Genomic DNA, 21,874 nt, shown 5'->3' with positions numbered 1-21,874 from the left:
TCAGTCCTGGTATGTAAAGCAGTTTGGCCAACATGTATTGTTTTTAAACTGATTCATTGATTGAGCTTTTTTATAATTTATCATTGATTTAATAAAAAAATCTATCTAGACATTTGGGACAATAATGCACAAAAACATTATCATTGCATGCATATACTGGTGACATGTTGTGGCAAATACAGTAAATATGCCAAATTTCAGTTACATGAAGGGAAGGCTGAAAAGTGCATTACAAGAGGCTCAATTGGGCTAGAAACACACTTAAGGCACAACGATGATTTACCATGGAAATTAAACAGATCCTGTACTTGGTTATAAGCAAGATTATGCACATTACTGATGTCCATAACTAGAGGAGGAGCAAGAAGAGGAAATTTTGACACTGATTTTTACAATGATTTGATTTTTTATATTTTGATACTTTATATTGCTTTTTTTTGCACCATAATCTACACAGGCTGTACCTTAAGTTCAGTAAATACCTTACTGAATAATGCATTGAATAGTGTAATTGTACAAACAATAAACAACTGTCACAATGTGTATTGGTTGTTTAAACTAATGTCTTACTGTCAACATTGTATTCTTATTCTTGTTTCACAGGCCAAAGTCCTTGGTTATGAAATAAATGGAGAAGCTCATTTCAAATGGGTTTTGCTGTTGTTTTTGAGGGGTCCTTCTGCTATAATTATGAATTGGATAATAATTTATTGCCTTGTCTGTAGCCTAGTCATATTATTGTTTCTTTACAACATTTCTGTCAAACATTTCTGTTTTTCATCAGATAGTCTCATAATAGCCATAAAAAACTAATACAAGCATGATGTAAGAAGCCTATAGAAAAGGGTGGAAAGAGAAAATAAAATATTCAGATATAAATGTTCAGTTCAATTCACATTTATTTGTATGGCGCTTTTCACAATACATATCTTTTCAAAGCAGCTTTACAGAGAATGCATGTCAACATTACAATTTAAAGAAGAATGCAGTTAGCAAATAATGTAATAATTTAGGCAATTAATTTAAAACACTGTAAGCAATTTACTTGAAGGTAGAAGCAATGAGCTCCTGGAAAAATGAATTACATATTAACAATAATTAGGATATATAGAAGTTTGGGAATGTGCATGTTGATCCAGATGTTGCGTCTTCGCAGGAGTTGGCGCCGTCTCTTCACAGGTTTTGGTCATCTGAGGTCTTCTTAAGAGGCTGGATCCAAACTGAAGCTGATTAACTTTCTAGTCACAGTAAAACAGAAAAGCAAAAGGAGAATAATTAGCGTAGCTGCTGTTCATAACATTAAGCAAAGATAGTCATGTGCAGTTGATCTGGTATGAGATGCATTATGTGAACGCTTGGCTAAAGAGATGCGTCTTTAATCTAGATTTAAACTGGGTGAGCGAGTCTGAGCCCCGAACATTATCAGGAAGGCTATTCCAGAGTTTCGGAGCCAAATGTGAAAATGCTCTCCCTCCTTTAGTGGACTTAGGTATCCTAGGTACAACCAGAAGTCCAGAGTTTTGTGATCTTAAAGAGCGTGAAGGATTGTAGGGCGATAGAAGATCGGTTAAGTACACAGGAGCTAAACCATTTAGAGCCTTATAGGTCATTAGCAATACTTTATAATTGATACGGAACTTAATGGGTAACCAGTGAAGAGATGATAAGATTGGTGTTATATGATCATATTTTCTTGACCTGGTAAGAACTCTAGCAGCTGCATTTTGTACTAATTGTAGCTTGTTTATTGAGGAAGCAGGACAACCAGCTAATAATGCATTACAGTGATCTAGTCGAGACATCATGAAAGCATGAACTAACTTTTCTGCATCAGAAATAGATAAAATATTCCGTATCTTAGCAAGTCCAAAAAATTAAATGAGAACTGTGAACCTGACGTCATCCAATATTCAGATTTTTGTTCTAGAAATGTATGCAAATTAGCGCATATTTAATTAGATAATGCATCATTTGCATATTTAAACATTACATTTTAGAAAACTTGTAATACAAAAATGTTTGCAATTTTTAATGTAAATCAATCACCTGGGGTAGTATGGTGATATCTATTCGTTAATTTTTTACCCTATTCACCTGGGGTGTCTCGCCTTAATACTTCAGTCTTATCTGAATTTAATAGAAGAAAATTACTAGTCATCCAATGTTTTACTTCTTTAACACACTCTGACAGATTGGATAATTTAGAGATTTCATCTGGTTGTGTTGAAATATATAACTGAGTATCATCGGCATTGCAGTGGAAACTAATTCCATGTTTTCTTATAATATTGCCGAGTGGCAGCATGTAGATTGAAAATAGCAGAGGGCCTAACACTGATCCTTGCGGCACTCCATAGTTTACTATCGTTATCTTAGATTTTTCCCCGTTTAGATAGACAAAATTGTGACCGTCTGATAGGTATGACTTAAACCACCGTAATGCCTGTCCCTGAATACCAGTGTAATGCTTTCGATTTTCTCAGTAAAGAAATTCATAAAGTCATCGCTACTAAATTGGGTAACACTTTAGAATACTGATCCTTCATTAATGAATAACTACACAGTAACAAATGAGTAATGCATTATTAACACTCTAGTAACTACTATTAACTAACAAGTAACTCTGATGAATGAATTAGTAAGTAATAGTGCTCAGTTAAAGGTGGTAGTTCACTATTAGCTAATCAGTAACTACTGTTTTTTTCATACGTCCCAGAGAGCTACTAAGAACTACTATATACATGTTCGTAATTAATGTGAATAATGAATAATGTATAATTAATTTTAAAGTAAAGGCCTTGGTAACCCACTAGTAATGAGTGAAGTATTACCAAATACTTAAGAAGGAATTACTAATTATTTGGATCAGTATTCTAAAGCGAAAAACATGATAAATCTCTAGTAACTACTGAAGTCTTTGTAAACTTTTGAGGTTTTTGTAAAGTATTGGATAGTAATAAATCAAGAGTTACTATATAACTCTAAAGTAACTACTTCTTATTTGGATCAGTATTCTAAAGTGAAGATCATAGTAACCCACTAGTAATTACTCAAGTGTTATCAAAAATATCATAAGGAATTACTGTACAAAAACATACAAAAACATCAAAAGTTTACAAAGACTTCAGTACTTACTAGAGAGTTATCATGTTTTTGACTTTAGAATACTGATCCAAATAATTAGTAATTCCTTCTTAAGTATTTAATACTTCAGTCATTACTAGTGGGTTACCAAGGCCTTTACTCTAGAATTAATTATACATTATGCATCATTCATGTTAATTATGAACCTGTATATAGTAGTTCTTAGTAGTTCTCTGGGAGGAATGAAAAAACAGTAGTTACTGATTAGTTAATAGTGAACTACCACCTTTAACTGAGCACTATTACTTACTAATTCATTCATCAGAGTTTATTGTTAGTTAATAGTAGTTACTAGAGTGTTAATAATGCATTATTCATTTGTTCCTGTGTAGGAACATTAATGAAGGATCAGTATTCTAAAGTGTTACCCTAAATTGTAATGAAATGTTTTGTTCTGGTGATGTCTGTTTATTTGTTAATCTAGCCACTGTACTAAACAAGAACCGTGGATTGTTTCGGTTATTTTCTATGAGTTTGCGGAGATGCTCGGCTCTGGCTGCTTTTAGAGTCTTTCTATAACGGGACGAGCTGTCTTTCCACGCTCGATTCTGAAGACCTCTAAATGAGTTTGTCTCCATTTGCGTTCTAGATTACAAATTTCTCTTTTGATAGCGTGAGTAGTACTGTTGTACCATGGTACAGTATTTTTCTCTCTAACCTTTTGTTAAAAAAACTACTTCCAAACAGTTCAGTTTAGTGAGAACACAGATTTCAGATAAAAAAAAAAAACTGCTGACGTCTGACTGTTACTGACACTTTTAAAAGCAGTTTCACTTCCTTATTTTCAGAGAAAGAGGAAGAAATGTCAGAGCCGCTGTTCAACACGACAGTTCAGAAGAGGTGAGTGTTTAAGGTGAGTGTTTCATCTTTCTTTTGTTGTTCTCATCTAGTTTCAAAAACAGTCCATAAATACATACAGTATTTTCACTTTTGAATTCAGATCTGTGACATGTGAGATGGGAAAAGTAGGGCTGAATAATAATAATTTATACACATAATCTGTGCTTTCACACATCTGAAGCTTAGAGACATTTATCTGAAGTAAACTAACCCTGAAACATCTTCTCTGAGATACAAACCTGCTTTCTGGAAGGTGTGTGTGTGTGTGTGTGTGTGTGTGTGTGTCTCTGGTTTGAGGTTGTGTAACGCCCTTCTGTCTGATAACAGATCCGTTTCCTCCATTGAGATGTGGAAATCTCACTTAAAAACGTCCTTATTTTCTATGTCTTTGAATTGTTGGTGTTTTTGGAGCCTTATTTTGTTTTATGTTTATGATGTATATATTTGATGTTTTATGGTGTTTTTACTGACTGTAGAGTCTTTGGTCTATAGTGTAGTGGTAAAGCGCTCTGTAAATAAACTAGACTCGACACTCGAAGCTTGAGGCACGACCAGTGACTGTATTACCTGCTGAACCTGGTAAAGTTAACCTGGAGCTGTTTCCAGCAGGCCGGAGGTCCTCATCTCCATCAGCTCTGCTGGAATCAAGTGTCTGTTCAAATGAGGAAGATCTTCTGGAGACACAGAGGAGATCTTCAAATAGCTGAAAGTGTCTTTCACAATCCAAGTGCTGTTTTCTCTTGCAGCTTCTTCTGTCTCTGTCATCATTGGTGTTTTGATGGCTGGGATGTTGTCTGGACTGATGTAGTTTGTCAAAACAGCTTCACAGTGATAAAAAAAGGATCATTCATGGAAACAGCTGTGGAGATGGTTCAGATTCTGCTGTAAAGCGGCTCTGAAAGACAGTAGTGTCATTATTCAGCTCAGTCAGTTCAGTGTTGATTCAGATGAACTATGAATCATATTTCATTTATTCACTATTTATCACTATTTCTTCTCCTCTCAATTTATTAAGCATAATCGTGTGTGATGATTTCTGCTGGTTATTTATCCTGAAAGCGTTTCATTTTATTTTGGATTTTGCGTTATCTTGCATTAATATCAAGCCTTCTCGATCTTTCATGGTTTCTGTTGTCAGATTTCATATATTGTGTCTGATCTGTGATTTGATGATTGTGCGTCTGTGTGGATCTGTTGTGTGCTTGAGATTTTCACTTCATAGTTTCAAACCAAATGTAAAAAGAATAGATGAAGAGCTGAATGAAGATCAAATTCACATCAGTACAGCAGGTGGCGCTGACAACCAGTTTACTCCCATACTGGACTGTTGAAGTGACCGCTTTAACACTGAGATTATGAGCATTTATTCACAGATGGGATGATGAACACAATTAAAATCATCTGCACTTTTTACAGTTTTTACTATCTTTAGGACATGTTTCTCAGTACACTTTTTCAAATCTCTTTACACAGCTCTCCTCATCAGCTTTCAGATAACTTCATGTTCGAGATGCACTAGTACTAAACTACCAAACACTTCTACAGTTTTAATCAGTTCATTCTTTCTGTAGTCACATTTTCAAAACTCTAAACACTATTAGCACAACATCCGTCTGTTGTGACCACACCATTAACACAATAATGCCAAAAATTCAACCTTCGGTAAAGTTCAACGAAGGCTCAGGCGGAAAAGTTGAAAAGTCTTTGAATGAGATCTTGGTGGTCAAAGAGCATGTAAATGTGCAAGCAGAACGATTGTAAAAGTAAGCCGGAATCAAGGCAAACTCCAATCTGACCCATCCCCACGAGTGTTTCTGCCAATCAGAAATTGTCTTGGGCGGGTCCTACGCCCCATTCTGCTCTTCTTGCATGTAATTTTGAGATCAATTAATGTCCACATTACCAAACTTTTGAGAGTTTTAGTACATAATAATAACATGCAGATTGATTTGACTGATGAAACATGAAGACAATAAACACATGATGGTGAGGATATATCTGTGTTTATCGTTGTTCTTCAAGCCATCTTGGGATTTTCTTAAGAATAATGTATAATCATTATGTAACACTAATCGACATAGGCTGTATCACAGTATAGGATTTTATAAAATGATATATCCCAGAGCCCCCAACACTGCATGTTTTCCATGTGTCCCTGATCAAACACACGTGATTCAGATCATCAGATCATTAGTCGAGACTCCTGAAATGAGTGTGTCAAAGGAGAGAGACATGTGCTTTATTTAATTTGAATCAAATATGCAGTGTTAGGAGCCTCCAGGACTGTGTTTGGGAAGCACTGATATATTCATTATCTCTAGCACTGATTCTGTCTCATTCTGTGATAAGAAGCAACATGGACCACAGAAGCAAGTTATTTCAAACATGACTGACTTCATACAGGTATTTTGGAGCAAAACATGCTATTAATCTCATAAATTGTCATGTTTGACGCAATGTTAAGCAAACATACAGTATTGGCTTTTACTGTTGCCAAAAGCAACTGTTTTATAACTATAATGTATAATGTCCGTAATGTTTTTTAAGAAAGGCAAAGAAGGAAAAGTGAGAGGCTTGATCAAAGAATTGAGGGATTAAAACTGTGAATAGAGAGGTGTCAGTAAAAGAAAGAAAGAAACAAAAAAACAATAATAATGTGGGGCACAAGGTTAAATAAAATGCTCTTTTTTCATTTTGCTGAAGATGTGCGGGGGCCACTGTTGCTATAGTAACAAACTACACTTTTACATGTAACTGACAGATAAACCACACGCTCTTATTTCACTGTTGTTGATGATGTTGAGGTTATTTCAGCTTCGTAAATTCATTTTATCTGCATTGTTGAAGAGGGTCATCTTGTATGAGTTTTCTATTTACTTCAACTGCTCAGTGCTCTGGTGATATCAATGGTTTGACTGGTTGAATGCTCCGACTTCCAGTAAGGTTTTCATGGATGTGGTGAAGCACTCTGTGGATCTGAGACTGTGAGAGATCTGGAAAATACTTTTAATGATTTTATTTAAAGCCACGATAACTTGTGACAATCACTGGAAATTCCAAAAACAACTAAGTATATAAGTATAAAGAATAATCTTCTGATTCTCATTAACAAATTCATTATTTATTATTATTCCTTCAGTGGATGAACTGGCTGTGAAATTATGAAATTTGAACCTCCATCAAATAAGAATCTAAAATTAATCTTTCTGTGGTATTAATTGGTGAGGATGCAAATATCTGAAATCTCTGAAAAGTTCTAATGCTAAATGCTTATTATTATACATTTTTATTGTTGTTGTTATTATTTTTTTAATATACAACAATACACAAATTGACTTCAAGTAGACAATGATTTGATTAAAAACAGAGCAGACAAATAAGTAAAGATGCTTTATTTATTATTTATTATATAAATAAAGTGATATAAAGTATAATATAAAGTGAAAGTATTGTTATAATCATTTAATTTAAATTTAATTCAGTTCCTTGTTGAAAACTGGTGACTCCATCTGCTTTTGCTGTCTTTAGGACGTAAAATGGTTTTTTCTTCAGCACAATAATGATAAAACTAAAATAATTATTTTTGGTCCCATTAAATCTAGATGTTTCCTGGTTAACAAGCTTGGTTCCCACTCAGTCGGTCATGTTCGAAGTAAGTCGATCAGATCGACGAATAGGAATCTCGCTAGAGAGGCCAATCTACTTCGAGTGTAACTACAACGAGCCAATGCACATTGGCATGCAATCATATGCATCAGCTGCTCGCCTCGCAGCGCGGGTATATAATTAGCAGCAGGTGCGTTGCATCTTTAGCTTTTCGCTTCGGAGCAAAACAGTGGTGTCTACGAGTGTGTGTTATTATACTACAAGTCTTTTGAAAGATCTGCTCTTTTGTGTTGGTGCAGGCGGACAGCACTGCAGCGGGACCGATCTCTCTTCTTTACTTTCACTTTCGTTTTTGTTTTTGCCTTTTTCAAGAGAGCAAAGTCCAGTTGTAAAAGCCGTTCTCACGGCTGGTGAACGGTGCGCTTTTGAGCGCGTAAGAGCTGTTCTCACAGCTGGTAAGAGGGCAGCTACAAGGAGAGAGTGCACACGACAGGCTGCACTATCCCCTGTCTGTGTCTGCAGCGGTCATTCCCCTGCGTGCTTTGGCACCTAAAAGAGTAGTCCCTAAAAGAGCTTACACAAGTAGATTTGCGTCTTTTTAAAGATGTCGTACTACTTGTGTGTTTCTGGATGCGGTCGTTATCTGTCACCGCGGGATGGTCATGAACGCTGTATCACGTGCCTGGGCTTAAAGCACACTGAGTTTGTGGATGAGTCATGTACCCATTGTGGGAAGATGACCATCTCAGAGTTGCGATCTAGACTCCAGTTCCTGTAAAGGGGTGGAGTCCCAGTTCCGTTGCCTCAGAGGGTTGCTTCGGGCAGCGGTCCTGGTGATCTGAGAATCAGGGTGAGCGCGCTTCCTTCGGGGAACCAACCCCCTAGGAACCCTCATCCCTCCTGCACTTTGCAGCCAGTAGAGCTGCCGGGGGAACATGGTGGACCACCCCAGAGGTGTGTACGATCCGTATCCTTCGGGGGTTCCCCAGGATGACAGGATGTCGATCGCTGCATCGGAGGGTGAGCCTGAAACTTCTGGGGATGACGATTCAGTGCAGCTGCCTCCTTCTAGAGTGACAACTGTGCCCGATTCGGACCCGGAAATGATGGCTATGCTTTCCCGGGCCGGCAACAGGGTCGGGCTCGTGTGGAATCCTCCACCGTGTCCCGAATCCTTGAGGTTGGATGATTGGTATCTCGGGGTGGCCAGGGCTGGTTCTCAGCCACCCACCCCAGTGCCATTCTTCCCGGAGGTGCATGAAGAACTCACAGGCACATGGACGGCACCTTTTACTGCCCGAAACCGTGTCGGTGGGTCCTCCTCCTCCCTCACCACCCTTGATGGCGGGGCGGCTAAGGGATACACGCGCATACCCCCTGTGGAACGGGCCAGTGCCATGCAACTGTGCCCTAACTCCACCTGGCGGGGGAGCCATCTCTCCCTTCCCGGGCCTGTAAGTACTCGTCGGATCTTACCAACAAGGCTTACCAGGCCTGTGGGGAAGCCGCCTCTGCCCTACATGCTATGGCGTTTTTTGCAGGTCCATCAGGCCAAGGCACTGAAGGATCTGCACAAGGGTGGTCATGACCCGCAAGTTCTACAGGAACTTCGTGCCACGACGGACCTCGCGCTTCGTGCGACGAAGGTCACGGCGCGGTCACTGGGTCATGCGATGTCCACATTAGTGGTCCAGGAATGCCATCTCTGGCTGTGTCTCGCGGACATGAGGGATACCGACAAAGTCAGGTTTCTTAATTCCCCTGTGTACCAGACCGGCCTCTTCGGCGACGCGGTCGAGAACTTTGCCCAGCAGTTCTCGGCTGTCCAGAAGCAGTCTGAGGCCATATCCCACATCCTGCCGAGGCGGTCAGCTGCTGCACCTCCACCACCCACAGTACCTCAGGCTGTTCGTCGTGGTCGGGGTGCCCAGCCCGTCCAGGCCCCCGCCAAGACGGGCGGCAAAGCCAAGAGCAAGAGGCCCTAGGACGGCCGACCCGGAGATAGAGAAGACTGCTCTTTGGGAGATGGTGACCGCACCACTCCCTCCCCCAGAGGAGGGCCGGGTGGAGAATCTTTTGTTTATGTTTGTTTTTGTTCCGCCACTGGCCCAACAGCCAGCGGTACCCAAATTTTCAATAAAAGAGCAGTTTCCTTCATCTCCGGGTCCGAAGAGGGCTCGGAGAGCAGTGGGAGGGCAAGCACCTCACCACTCTCATCCCCCTCTTCTTTCGCCAGCGGACAGCAGCGAGCAGCGGGTAGCCAAAGCCTTGACTGCTCCCAATGTCCACCCATGGAACCAGGTAAGTGTTGCCCAGCACACTCTTTGCTTCGGGCCGCCTCGCAAAGAGAGCCCCCGAGCCGCGTCCCTGTGTTCCACCTCGCTGCCCCACTGCGGGTACGCCGGTGGTCCCTTTGGTCCCGCTTGTACGGTCTCTGCGAGCCTGAGAGATGGGGAACTCTTTGGCACCCGCGTCTAGACCTCTGGAAACTCCATGTCTGGTCCCTGGACGGGACGCAGGGGTTCTAGGTGACTTACTCTAGGTGTCTGGCTCCAGGCCTATACTCCGTTGCATCCTTGAGAACCGGATTTAGCCTGGGTTCCATATGTATGACCCTACGGGGATCCCATATGGTTTTTTCCACGGTTGCTCCTAAACGAAGCCCGTGTCTTTCCCTCTGGGAGAACCCATCTCTCATCGAGTTGGAGTCACCCCAGTTCTTCCATATGTTGTACAACCTACAAGGTTAGACAATATGTACTCCTCCACATAACTCCTTCGGGGAAGGATGTGGCTTCCGCAGCGTTCCATTTCTAACAAAAGGTTACGCTTTCCCAGCGTTATCCGACAGTCTCACTGAATGGGTTTTAAGAGCAGCAGCATTTATTGAACTTCTCTGTGTGTTAGCCCTGTCCCACCGTCCTCAGGCAAGGGGGTTCGGGTGGCTTACAACAGAGCGCTGGAAGAGGGCAGCTCCTGTGGTGCTTTGGTAGGGATTCCTATTAGTCGGTCTGTCCGACGTACGTCGAACGACTGAGTGGGAACGTCTCGGTTACAAAGGTAACCCTCGTTCCCTGAAGGAGGGAACGGAGACGTATGCGCCGTCGCCACAGTCGTTGTCCTGCTGATGCTGCCGCCTGCTTGGTTCGACTCCTCAGCGAAAACCTGAAGATGCAACGCACCTGCTGCTCATTATATACCCGCGCTGCGAGGCGAGCAGCTGATGCATATGATTGCATGCCCATGTGCATTGGCTCATTGTAGTTACACTCGAAGTAGGTCAGCCTCTCTAGCAAGATTCCTATTCATCGGTCTGTCCGACGTATGTCTCCTTCAGGGAACGAGGGTTACCTTTGTAACCGAGACGTTATTTTCTCTCAGTTTCACCCCAGCTCGTGTCATTCTTGACTCAAATTACAGATTAACTAATTTTCTGTGATTAGTATTCACTAAGTTACAGTTCATTTTCTGAGAACTATCAGATTGGACTTCGTTCAGAGGGAGAGGAGAAATCACGCATCATGTTAGTTTTCTTTATTTTACAAAAAGCACAACATTGTGTTTTTACTCTGAGTGTATACAAATAAAAGAAGATATTCTATCGTTTCAATTGATATATTACTTATGTCTCTATGACAAAAAATGACGGAGTATTTTAAGTCTGTTTTGCTGCAATGTGAAAAAAACCCTGCAAAACGCGCCGCCGCGTTTTCAGACCTCAGAGTGTTAATAAGAAAGTTCCCTTTCGAAGTGGACCTCAACACTGAGTCTTGGATCGACACAACGGGGAACTGCATCAGTGTGACCGGTGTCTGAAGCACATGTACACACCCAGTGGCCTGCTGCATGTCTGTGAGGCCCTCCCCCCACCCCGCGAAGAATGAGATGGGGCCCCTCCCACAAGCAGTGATGTCATGTGTTAAAATTTGTTGTGCACCTGAGTCCCTCCCCCCACACACAATTTACAAAAACAGATTTAACATATCAGATTTAACAGATTGAATCACATGGCGAATTATAATTGCATTGTATCTTTTGATATTATTATTGAATAATATTAAATGCTAATGTTTAGTGATTTTGTTATCACAGACTAAAATACCGGCAGGAATAAATATTTAGGCTAATTTCCTCATTAAAACCAAAGGTGTTCATCAGTGATTGTACATCAAGAGCAAGGACACGTTGTGTGCATTTTGTTTTGTGCTTTTATCAGAATGAAACTCTCAATTGTCTGTGGAAGACTGCGCGTGTGCACGAGGGCCATGAGAACTGATAACAGCAGCACGAGCACTGGCCATGATTTCAGAAACAACATTCCAGCGGATAGATCGCCTCTTATTTAGCACAGACTTACAAATTTCTTATCGAATGGAGATGTTTCTTTCTTTTAGGTACAATTATTCGCTGTGTTTAAGTTCATTTTTGAGATGTTTCAGAAAGATTCTCGCAGAGAAAGCACACCCTGTTTTTTATTTATTTTATTTTACAAAAGTACAAGGTTTTGTTGTTATTGTGAGCGTACACAAATAGTACTTTGAAGTGAATTTTGCTTTGTAGAAATTGTATCTTAATATCAATCAAAAAACCAAGAACGTCGGGTGTGGAATGGATTGAAGTGCGTATAAACGAACCCATGTTTCCACGGCCTTTGAATAAGGCTGAAGCAATAGACGTCTTTCTGTTTTTATTAAATTTCTTCATTACTTTATTATTTTATTTTTTTATTTTATTATATTTTTTATTTTATTTTTTTATATATATTTTTGGTCTAACTTTTAGCTGGTCTAAATTCTAAGTTAGACACAAATTTGCGTATAGGCTATATAAGGCTATATAAAGTGTGTAAATTGCTGTTTCGGCCGCAAATTTTCAGTAATTTCGATCGGTGCATCAAATGATATAGGCCTAAACTAAATTCATGTATTTACAGTAAAAGAATGAAGAAATAACTCGATCTAGACTTATTGGCTAGGCTACATTTGGAAAAGAACTTCAGACATTCCGGTAGCTGACCATTAGCAGAGCTGGCGATGGGGTAAATATGTTTGGGCAATATATAATAATAATAATAATAATAATAATATAAATAAAATTAATAATGTCTCAGCAAAGACCAAACATATTTATTTTTCTCGTCACTCGTCTGCTAACAGTAATACAGTGTATCAAAGCTTGCTGTTGTCTTGGCTACCTTACAAACGGAGATGGAAACAACAGTGAATTTTTCCCCCTTTTGTGGTAATTTAGCACTATTTTATGATCTTCTGCTTGCATTTTTGGGCTTCAGTTGGATGCTTTATTTTCATCTTTAGTAAACTGAATTCAGTTCTAAAAAAAAGCAAAGGCTACATAGTAAATAGGTGAATCTGTGACGGGGGGTGGGGGCCCCCACGCACCGCAGAGGATGAGGGGGTGTCCCGTACGCCTATGTACACACTAGATATGGGCACTTGAGTTTAACAAACTTCAGATTTGACTCAGACTCGACCTGAAATGACTTCAGACTCAACTTGACACAAAAGACTCGTGAATATTTTAAAAACAACTCGAGTCTTTTACCCTTAACTACTGATATAATAAAAAAAGAATTTGTGTTGTGTTTGATTGGTTTTATAATATCTGCATCACATATTTTCCCTACGTGTCGTGATAGATCGGACTCTTGTCATAGAATTTGATTACGTTTGTCCGTGTATTGCACGTAAACTCTGAAATGTCACAAGAGTCCCATGAAACATGACACCGTGCCAAATGTTCTTTTGTTTGGGTTTATTAACATGTCAGATCAGCTAGATGCACAACATTTTATGAGAACAACATTTTATGAGCAAGTGTGATTCTTAAACAGTATTTTTGATCATGTGCTCTTCGATCTTTGAGAGAGAAACTATCACTCAACAGCTTCATGTGTCTGCAGACAGTTTTGATGTATATCTGGATATTGTAATGATCTTGTGCATTTTGACTCTGAAGTGACTCATACTCAAACATATTAGGATTCGGACTCATTCCCAAGTCCACTCGAGTCCCATTCAAAATATTTCATGATCATAAAATGATTATAACTGTTATTATTTCTGTAAACTGATATTTGATTGACAATGATTGGTGATTTTAGTGTGCGCAGCTGCGCATGACTTGAGACTAACGTTAGTGCAAAGGCAGCAGGACTCAGGTCAGGATGTCATGTGGAGCCTCTAGCTCTTAACTATGCATTGAAAATGTCTGCTATCATCTATTTTTCAGTTTGTATATAAGAGACATAAAGAGTTCATATGCAGTAAGACTCTAAAAAATAAACATTCTGCGATATGTAAATTCTGCAGTACATCAATTACCGAAGGCAAAGGGAACAACTTTCTATTTTCATGTGAAACAAAAGCACAAAGAAAGGTAATCATAATTTCTGTATATGCATACATTTCAGCATTTTGACAGCTAAAGCTTAGTTCGGTGTAGAAGTTTGCAAGGGACTACTTTCACATTCTCACTTTTGCATTAAAAAGGCAGTGATTTAAATGTTTTTGCAGTCACACTTGTGCACACCCTCCATAACTCAAAAGTGAATCAAATTGAGTTCTAATGTTGTTTGTGGATTTTCCACAGTTCTGTTGGATCATGTGGGCTTATTAGCTCAAACACTGGTTTATTAAAAAGGTTTTCGACTAGTGTGTAGCTTTCGATTTTCTGCTGCTGTTACACAAAGTGATGAGATGGTGGTGCTAAAACACAGAGTGGCTGCACACAGAACTCTTAAAGGGGTCATATAATGGTACATGCACTTTTACAGGTTGATTGTACTGAAATGTGTGTTGGCAGTGCCTTACACAACCATCCTATAATGATAAAAATCCATCCAGTGTTTTTTAAAATCTCCTTATATGTTTTCCCATGTCTCAAATCGAGCTGTCCGACCATGTGACGTCACACGGTCAGACGCCCCTCCCACGATTGTTAATTGACAGCAGCGTTTAAACACAGACCGTCCTGAGCGAGCTGTCATCACAGTCCGCCGTTGTTGATACGCTGGAGCAGAATGGTGTCTAAGCAATTGTGGTGTTCTGTTCTTGGGTGTAATAACAAACACAGCAGTCATTTTGATGTTCCTAAATCCGAACCACTGAAGATGCAGTGGCTGAGTTTAGTTTTCAAAGGGAATATTCCCCCCGATCAACGTCAATGCTTTCAGGTTTGCGCGAATCATTTCTCACCAGAATCATATTAACTTGTACAAAAATGGCATTACATGACCCCTTTAACAGTAGACAATAGGCAGGACCATACTGCCAATACAGCCTACATATCTCTCTCTAAAAAATGTTATTGTATTATTGATTTATATCTTGAAGAGAAATTATTATTTTATATTAATATTTTTTTTCATAGATTCATATTTTTAAACCAATATCACTAAGTAAATAAAATGCATTGTACATGCCATATTTGATGTGCTGTTTGAGTATGGTGCCAATTTTATTGTTTCCACCAATCATTTTACATATTCTTGAAAATTTCTTTAGGCCTTGTCTGAGACTCAACCTTATGTGGACTTGGACTTCCCTTATGGAACAAAAATATATGGGAATATACTGCAAATATAATGTGATATATTACATAATACATGCACATATATGTGAAACTAGTGCTTATCTTTCAATGTACTGCAATACATGAATTGAACATGTATGACTATACACTCACCTAAAGGATTATTAGGAACACCATACTAATACTGTGTTTGACCCCCTTTCGCCTTCAGAACTGCCTTAATTCTACGTGGCATTGATTCAACAAGGTGCTGAAAGCATTCTTTAGAAATGTTGGCCCATATTGATAGGATAGCATCTTGCAGTTGATGGAGATTTGTGGGATGCACATCCAGGGTACGAAGCTCCCGTTCCACCACATCCCAAAGATGCTCTATTGGTTTGAGATCTGGTGACTGTGGGGGCCATTTTAGTACAGTGAACTCATTGTCATGTTCAAGAAACCAATTTGAAATGATTCGAGCTTTGTGACATGGTGCATTATCCTGCTGGAAGTAGCCATCAGAGGATGGGTACATGGTGGTCATAAAGGGATGGACATGGTCAGAAACAATGCTCAAACGATGCCCAATTGGCACTAAGGGGCCTAAAGTGTGCCAAGAAAACATCCCCCACACCATTACACCACCACCACCAGCCTGCACAGTGGTAACAAGGCATGATGGATCCATGTTCTCATTGTTTACGCCAAATTCTGACTCTACCATCTGAATGTCTCAACAGAAATCGAGACTCATAAGACCAGGCAACATTTTTCCAGTCTTCAACTGTCCAATTTTGGTGAGCTCGTGCAAATTGTAGCCTCTTTTTCCTATTTGTAGTGGAGATGAGTGGTACCCGGTGGGGTCTTCTGCTGTTGTAGCCCATCCGCCTCAAGGTTGTGCGTGTTGTGGCTTCACAAATGCTTTGCTGCATACCTCGGTTGTAACGAGTGGTTATTTCTGTCAAAGTTGCTCTTCTATCAGCTTGAATCAGTCGGCCCATTCTCATCTGACCTCTAGCATCAACAAGGCATTTTCGCCCACAGGACTGCCGCATACTGGATGTTTTTCCCTTTTCACACCATTCTTTGTAAACACCATTAAGACTATAATAATTTTATTTGAATAGTAACAGCTGTGCATGCTACAGCACAATGATAATCTCTGTGGTAGAAACTTTAGTACATGCAGATGTGCTAACTTTAAAATATGAAACATTTAAATTGTATATATATATATATATATATATGTATATGTGTGTGTGTGTGTGTGTGTGTATGTGTGTTTATACTGCATGAGTAAATATATCTGCAATATATTATGCATGCAGTACCATATCTGATCACATATAAATCTAACTAATCTCGACTCGGACTGGAATGTGCTGGCCTCAAGTACAACACTGTTGTTCAGTTTTAGATCCATGAAGTGTGAGACTGGAAAGACTGAATAACTTTATATCATAAAAATTATTATAATGAATTCACACATAATCTGAGCTTCTGTGCATGTGCTGAAAACCTCTGAATCTTAGAGAAGTTTATCTGAAGTGAAGTAAAGTAACCCTGAAACATGATCCAGAAACATAAAGTTTCTTTCTGGAAACCCCTCCAGCTGTAAACAGACATTCAGCACAAACCGTTTCATTTGTTTTCCTGAAACGGCCCGGGTTTGACTGGTTCTGAAGATGAACATATTTCTGCAGTGGTTACAAAATCTCTAGTTATTTTGGCTCAGACTTCAGCTGCACGAACTGTCACAGACTTCTAGAGAAGATCTCAAACACAGGAGCACACAGGAGAGCTTCATGCTGAGTCTAGATGAACCATCAGCACAGCTGTCAAATCTAACTCACATAGTTTGCCATTAAATTACAATGATTTGGGACAACTATATGTGTGTACTGACTTCACCACAGGCTGGAAGATTGTGTATAGTGCATTTTTAGGTAACAAATTTGTTTTTGTGACTTGAATAAAGTCTAGCCTTCATATAGAGAAATAATAATATAGATCACCCTTTCCGTTTGCGCTGTTTTTTTCTTCAAATACCTTAATTAAAACTAATTGATGCCACTTTCTTCATTCTTAAAATGAAAATTTGCTGTGATTAGATTCACTGTTTTGGACTGCCGCCTTTGATCTTGAGAACGCGAGTACAGAATGACATCACCCATCCGGTGTGCGACCGGTTAACACTCCACTGGAGCTCTAAAAAGTGCTATATAGCACTAAAAGTGGTTATTGGCTCAAAGTCATTGGGGAACCACTTTTGGTGCTATATAGAACCATATCTTTAAAGGTGATCTACAGCACCTTTGTCAAATGGTGCTATGTAGAACCCATTAGAGGTGCCATATCGCATTTTATGTCTTCAACAAAAATGGTGTTAAACAGCACAAACACTGGTTATTTGGCACATAAAGAACCTTTAAAAGGGCATAACAGGTTCGTTGTACGGCAGTGGTGCTATATAGCACCTTAACCACCCCAAAAACACACTGAAGAACCATACAGGGCCTTAACAGGTTCTGTATATATATATATAACAATTTTATTTGTATAGCACATTTCATACACAATGGTAATTCAAAGTGCTTTACATAAAAAAGAATAATAAAAATAGAACATAAGGAATAGAAATAACAATAAAAGTCAGAATAACAAGATGATACATAAAAGATATAAAATACATTAAAAATTAAATAAAAACAGGAAAAGGAATTAAAAGAATAAAAAGATAATATGTATAAAATAAAGTGCAAACAGTTCGGACATAGCACAGTGCTCAATCAGCAAATGCATAGATAAAAAGATGTGTTTTGAGTCTGGATTTGAATGTGGCTACTGTTGGAGCACACCTGATCTCTTCTGGAAGCTGGTTCCAGCTGCGGCTGGCGTAACCGCTAAAAGCGGACTCTCCCTGCTTTGAGTGAACCCTTGGTATTTCTAAATGACTTGATCCTGATGATCTGAGTGATCTGTTAGGTTTATATTCTATGAGCATATCTGCAATGTATTGAGGTCCTAGACCATTGAGTGATTTATAAACAAGTAACAGTACTTTAAAGTCAATTCTAAATGCAACTGGAAGCCAGTGCAAGGACCTGAGGACTGGTGTGATGTGTTCATGTTTTCTGGTTCTGCTCAGAATCCTGGCAGCAGTGTTCTGTACGAGCTGCAGCTGTCTTATGGTCTTTTTGGGAAGACCAGTGAGGAGCCCATTACAATAATCCAGCCTGCTGGTGATGAAAGCATGAAGTTTCTCTAAGTCTTGACTGGAGACAAAGCATCTAATTCTTGCAATATTTTTGAGATGATAATATGCTGATTTAGTTATTGTCTTTACATGGCTACAGAAACTCAGGTCTGACTCCAAAATCACACCAAGATTCCTGACTTGATTTTTAGTTGTTTGACCCCTAGAGTGAAGGTATGCGTTCACCTTGAGAACTTCATCTTTGTTTCCAAACGCAATGACTTCAGTTTTGTCTTTGTTTAACTGAAGAAAGTTTTGGCACATCCAACTGTTGACTTCATCAATGCATTGGCACAGGGAGTCAATGGGGCTGTAATCGTTAGGCGATAGGGCTAAGTACAGCTGTGTGTCGTCTGCATAGCTGTGGTAAGCAATTTGGTTCTTTCTCATTATTTGGCTCATTGGGAGCATATACAGGTTGAACAGGAGTGGCGCAAGAATTGAGCCTTGAGGGACTCCGCATGTCATGGATGTCCACTCAGACTTATGGTCTCCTATACTCACATAATAACCTCTCCCATCTAAGTATGACCTGAACCATTTTAGGACTATCCCAGAAAGCCCAACCCAGTTTTCGAGCCTGTCAAGAAGAATGTTGTGATCGACAGTGTCAAACGCAGCACTGAGGTTGAGTAGAACCAGCACTGATAATTTACCTGTATCTGTGTTTAGGCGAATATCATTTATTATCTTTATGAGTGCTGTCTCTGTGCTGTGATGCGGTCGGAAACCAGATTGAAAGTTGTCAAAGTATCCATTCAAGCTTAAGAACTTGTTCAGCTGATTGAAAACAACTTTTTCAATGATCTTGCCTATGAAAGGAAGATTTGAGATTGGTCTGTAGTTGCTCAATATGGTGTTATCCAGATTGCTCTTTTTCAGGAGGGGCTTGACAACTGCAGTTTTCAGGGATTTTGGAAAAGTCCCAGAGAGAAGTGAGGCATTTACCACTTCTAGGAGATCTGCTTCTAAACAGTTAAACACACTTTTGAAAAAAGATGTGGGAAGTGTGTCAAGGGCGCAGGTTGATGTTTTAAGGTGCTGTACTGTTTCTTCCAAAATTTTACCATCAATTGCTTCGAAAACAGACATAATAGCTGCTTTCTGATGTTGTGATCTGATCTGTTTTACCCCAGTGCAGCTCAAGGATGTGCTGATCGCCTTTCTGATATTATTAATTTTCTCAGAGAAGAAGGAAGCAAACTCACAGCATTTGCTGTCTGAGAGCATTTCACTGGGAATCTGACTTGGGGGGTTTGTTAGTCTCTCTACAGTAGCAAAAAGAATGCGGGTGTTGTTTAAGTTTTTGTTTATAATATTTGAGAAGAAGGTCTGTCTAGCTTTGCCTAATTCCACATTGAAAGCATGAAGAATATCTTTATAGATGTTATAATGGATTTCAAGTTTTGTCTTTCGCCACATGCGCTCAGCTTTTCTGCATTGTCTTTTCATATTTTGCACTGCTGTTGAGTTTCTCCACGGTGCTTTTTGTCTGCCACTTTTCTTCCTGACTTTCACAGGAGCAATGTTATCAATAACATTCTGTACTTTTGAGTTAAAAGAATCAAGGAGAAAATCAACAGAGTCTGCAGATATGCTTGGTGTTAAAGATATAGCCTTCATAAACAGTGCACTAGTATTCCCATTTAAGCATCGCTTTTTGACCAAGATAGATCTAGCTTCAACAGTTGGAGAGATCAATAAATCAAAGAAAATACAGAAATGATCAGATAGCGCTACATCCTTAATGGCAATGGATGAAATGTTTAGACCCTTACTAATAATTAAATCTAGAGTGTGTCCACGATTGTGTGTAGGTCCATGTACATGTTGAGTCAGATCAAAAGTATTCAAAACAGTTATGATTTCTTTTGCCATATTGGATTCTGCATTTTCTATGTGGATGTTAAAGTCCCCAGTAATAGCAAAACAGTCAAACTCAGAGGAAATTGCTGATAACAGTTCTGTAAAGTCCTCCACAAAGGCTGGAGAGTATTTTGGAGGCCTGTAGATAACTATAAGTAGAATGCGAGGAGCACCTTTTAACACAATACCCAAGTATTCGAAAGACAAGTAATCACCAAATGACACTTGCTTGCATTGATAGACATCTTTAAATAGAGCAGCAACACCTCCACCTCTCCTAACAGCTCTGCAGACACTCATAAAAGTAAAGTTAGGAGGGGCTGTTTCATGGACCTTAAAGGATTAGTTCACTTTTAAATACACTTTTCCAGATAAATTTTCTCACCCCCATGTCATCCAAGACGAATCTAGCGAATCTAGTGTCATCTAGCGAAACGATCATTTTCAGGAAAAAAATACAACAGTTTATCGCATTGAACGTACTTTTCTGCTTCCGCATTCTTCATAACGCTTACGCTGAATGTTCTACGCCTTCCCTATTCTACTTACGGAATGAACGCGGCGCCAGTTTAGTTTTTTTCCGCAAGTAGAATAGGGAAGGTGTAGGACATTTTGTTTATAAAGCATAAACGTTTGCATTTTTTTTCGAAAATGGCCGATCGTTTTGCTAGATAAGACCCTTATTCCTCATCTGGTATCGTTTAAAGCTCTTTGAAGCTGCACTGAAACTGCACTGGACCTTCAACCTGTTGGTAGCCACTGAAATCCACTATAAGGAGAAAAATCCTGGAATGTTTTCCTCAAAAACCTTCATTTCTTTTCGACTGACGAAAGAAAGACATGAACATCTTGGATGACATGGGGGTGAGTAAATTTATCTGGAAAAGTGTATTTAAAAGTGGACTAATCCTTTAACCACCCCAAAAACACACTGAAGAACCATACAGGGCCTTAACAGGTTCTGTATACGGTAACAGTGCTATAGCATCTCAGTCATCCCAAAGAACCAGTGAAGAACTGCTGAAGAACCACGGAAAAAACAAGATTTGGTGCTATACAGCACTTAAAGTGGTTTCCCTATGATTACGAGCAAAGAGCCACTTTTAGTACTATATAGCACCATTTTTTAGAGTGTAGGAGAACACATGCTTGCAAACACATTCGGTCTAGAAGGGCACAGAAATTTTATCATCATGAAATGATATGCTGGGTTGTTATTGTCATTGTAGTGGTAAAAACAACTTACAATGTTCCCAATCTTTCCTCTTGTTTTTTGTCCACTGTGGGAGATGTCGATGCAATGATCTTGACATTTGCAAAGTAACATCAATGTTTCAAACAATATCTTATATGGTTAATAAATCAAAATAAAGATGAATCACAACAGAAATCAAACAAATAATTTAAAGCCGCTTGCAGGTTTGCTTGGCTCCATGTGCATGGTCAAAAGAGTGTATGCTTTTGCACCAGCGCCCCCCTCCTGTCAGGGGTGGCATATCCTTTTAAACATCTTTCCCCTCTCACCTATAGAGGGCACACAGTCAGAGAAACATACACCATTAACAGTATTGCAACAACCAGGTATTTTTAATGAACACATTTATAAAAAAAAATGTAATAAGGTAGTAA

Source organism: Chanodichthys erythropterus, chromosome 3 (genome assembly GCF_024489055.1).
Source record: "Chanodichthys erythropterus isolate Z2021 chromosome 3, ASM2448905v1, whole genome shotgun sequence".
Taxonomy (NCBI): domain Eukaryota; kingdom Metazoa; phylum Chordata; class Actinopteri; order Cypriniformes; family Xenocyprididae; genus Chanodichthys; species Chanodichthys erythropterus.
Note: the sequence above shows the minus strand (reverse complement) of the source record.